The sequence below is a fragment of the Camelus ferus genome, chromosome X (genome assembly GCF_009834535.1).
Source record: "Camelus ferus isolate YT-003-E chromosome X, BCGSAC_Cfer_1.0, whole genome shotgun sequence".
In the NCBI taxonomy this organism is placed as follows: Eukaryota; Metazoa; Chordata; class Mammalia; order Artiodactyla; family Camelidae; genus Camelus; species Camelus ferus.
In genome coordinates, this window is record NC_045732.1 from 72,991,199 (window position 1) to 72,994,528 (window position 3,330).

Here is a 3,330-nt window from a genome sequence, read left to right on the forward strand (position 1 = left end):
AACTTACTAAGTTGCCAGCATTCATGCACAACTAGAAAAATCCTGTTTATATTAATTAAATGAGAAATGCATTACCATTAGTGCATTAATATATTTCAGTACTAAATACTAAAAAAATATATATATTTTAAGGAAGATTTATCCTAGCAGTCTTCACAGCAGGCTTTCACTACGTGGCTCACATTTCAAACACAATAGAAAAGCAGGTCTGTGCTAGTGTTTGTGTAGGAAAGAGTCACAGCCACCCTGGATTACTTTTAATACTAAAGCAAAGTGCATGCAGAGATGAACAACAATTTTAAAGACCAAAAAATGGTCCTATTATGTGTTCCTGACAATAAACTCAAAGTCTATAACCAACAGTGGCTAGGATGAGCTGTTTATAAATACTTCAGGTACAGTTATACTGAAAGTTGAGTTCATTTGACATCTTCAAAAAAAGTCCTGTTAACCCCCAAATGGAACTTGTTACAGTTAACATTTCTGTTAAATGCATGCGTTGAATTACTTGTTATCCAAGCATAGCAGCTGCTCCTTATCATTTATCCTTAACGACTTTAAATGGTCATCTTCAACTTCTGCTCTATCTTGACCATTCTCGACGATACTCTTGGTAGTGATTTTTCTGCCATTAACAATTTCAGAAGTTGATAAAGATTTGAAGTTGCCCATCCAACTACCACCAAATGACATGGAAGAGAATGAAGTGAGACTCTGTGATTTAGTGAGCCGAAGGAGGTAAATCCTGTATCAAAGAAGCACATCTCCCTGCAAAAGATGGAAATCCACTGAAGGTAGAGAAAAAGACCCTGTGCCTCACCTTCTGCTTCCACTGGGGCTCCTCAATTCCAAAAAAAGTCCTCAAGAGGGTCTTTGAAGAAGTCGAATGAAAACGGATCCCTTCCACCGAAAAATCCCCCGAAGACGTCATCTGGGTTGTGGAATGTAAAGCCAAACTGAAACGGATTGTTAAAATGACTTCCACTTTAACCTTCACCATTTAACCTTTCTTTGGTATATTTGTCATAGATGTTCTGTTTTTTAGCATCTGATAACACCTCGTACACCTCAGCTACTTGTCTGTACTTTCTCTCTGCTTATTCTTTATTCTCAGGGTTTGAATGTTCTCTCTGCTTAGTTTTTATTTTCAGGATTTTTATCTGGTTGCCACTTCAGCGCCAGTTTCTGATATGCTTTTTTAATAGCCTTAAAGGGCTGAGGCATGTCTCTGCACACCTAGAACATCATAGTAGTCCACCATGTTTTGATAGGCTGTTGAAACGATCCCTCATTTCTGGTTTTAGGGTCATCTATGTGGGACCTAGGATGCAGGAGCCGATGCCTGGAAGGCGGAGAAATAGGGCGTGGCCCGGGTCATCCCTTGGCTCATGCACCGCCATGCCAGTGTTTCTCAGGACTTATTCTCAGATGCCTTGGTCTTTGTGCATGATATCCCATCTAGCTGAAAATTGTACACTCCCAGTCTCCCAAACATCTTAGCCTGACATGGTAACCAGACTATATGCAAGCCTCCAATAAACCACACCTTCCGAGTATTTACACAATTGTGTGTCCCCACCCACACCGGCCCATGTGTGTAACCAATAGATTATGTTGGACGTGATACCGCCTGACTTCTGAGGCTAAGCTGTAAGAAGCCTTGCAGCCTCCATCTTGGTCACTTAGGGCACCCATTCCTGGAGCTCAGGGTCACTTTGTAAGAATCCACCTACTCTGCTGGGTGAATCTTGTGGAGAGGGAGAGAGGGTTCTAGCTGAGACCCATCTTTAAGGCCATCTCCTCCAAGGCACCAGGCATGTGAATGAAACTGTATTGTATTCTACCAATCAGCCCAGCTGCTAAGTGGGTACCCAGATTATGAATAAATACCTATTGTTTTAAGTTTTAGAGATAGTTTGTGACACTGCGATAGATAACTGGAACACCTGGCTAAATTTTACTCTTCCTTCAAGGGTTAGTTTAGGCATTACCTCTAAGAAATGTCCAATTTCCCTTTTTAATCCCTCTTCCCAATTCGAGTTAGGCGTAGGTCTTCTTGCTCCCACGCCATATGCACACTTACTGTGCTTCAGTCTATGTTTCTGGGTTGTGCTAACTGCCGCATTAGACTGTGGGCTCCTTGAGGGTGTGTCTTATTTCTCTTTGTGAAAAGAGCTTATCCTAGTACTAGGCACATGGTGGCTATTCAAAGTAAGTTGACTAAATCACAGACTCTCAGGGTTGATGGGACTTTAGAAGCTATTCAAAACAACCCAAATTGATCTACCACGTGTTTGTCCATCAAACCTGTGTGGGACACCCCTCCCATGATGAGGATTGACTACTTCCTGAAGCAGGCTATCCCATCTTTAAATAGCTCAGCACGGGCTTGTCAGCTTCTCTCTTGCTCTGATCACTTTTTCGTTCCAGCTCCTCTCAGAGTTCATGCACTTATTAGTATGTTCCTTTGTGCTCACTTGTGCACTGTCAACATTTTTTCAGCCTTTTTAATGCTTGTGTGATGTGTATCTAACTGTATTACAAGCTTGAAAATAAAGTGGCTATCTTAGATCTATTTAATTGTCCCTTGCTGGAATGTGCGGCATCCAGAGGTAACTCACTTTCTGCTCTTAATGTACTGGTTAAGGACATGGGCTCTCGAGTCAGAAGTCTTAAGTTCAGATCCTTACACTACCATATATTAGTAATTATGTGAAAAACAGATAAGTCACTTGATCTAAATAAATCTGTTTTCCCATCTGAAAAGAAAGATAAAAGTTCTTTGTACATTTGTTGTAAAAATTAAATGATAGTGCACATAAATAGTGCTTAGCCAGAACCTAAAAATGTCAGAATCTCAAGTATTAGTGACTCTTACAACTCTCATAGAAACACAGTGCCAGCTGACCAGATTAGGCATTCTTTTTCTCATATTGAGCATTGGATAACTGCCTGGTTTTCTTTCATCTTACTTGTTTGTCTCACCTTTGCCTGGCTGCTTTCCCTATAAAAACTTTACTAGAGTGTCATTCAATTTTTTAAAGCTTATCTGTTCTTAGGTAGAAGATTCAAATTTGCAAATAACCCCATCTATACACAAGATGATAGATGCTTTGGTCAAAATCTTAGCTAAGCTTTGATTCCAGATGTTTTTGTGACTATGTTTCCCTTGCAAAAGAATGTAGCATTGTGTAGACAAGTCCATGATCGGATTTTATTGGTAACAATATCCAAATCCAAGCCATAAAGAATTGAGATATTATTCTCTTGATTTCAACCTAGCTATGTGACTTTTCCAGATCTCAGCTTCCTCTTACATGAAGCATATAA

At 40.0% G+C, this 3,330-nt stretch overlaps 1 pseudogene; it reads right to left on the reverse strand.

The window, feature by feature from the left end:
- Positions 1 to 377: 377 nt before the first annotated feature.
- LOC102520004 lies at positions 378 to 1,261 on the reverse strand (annotated as a pseudogene).
- Between the last annotated feature and the right edge of the window lie 2,069 nt (positions 1,262 to 3,330).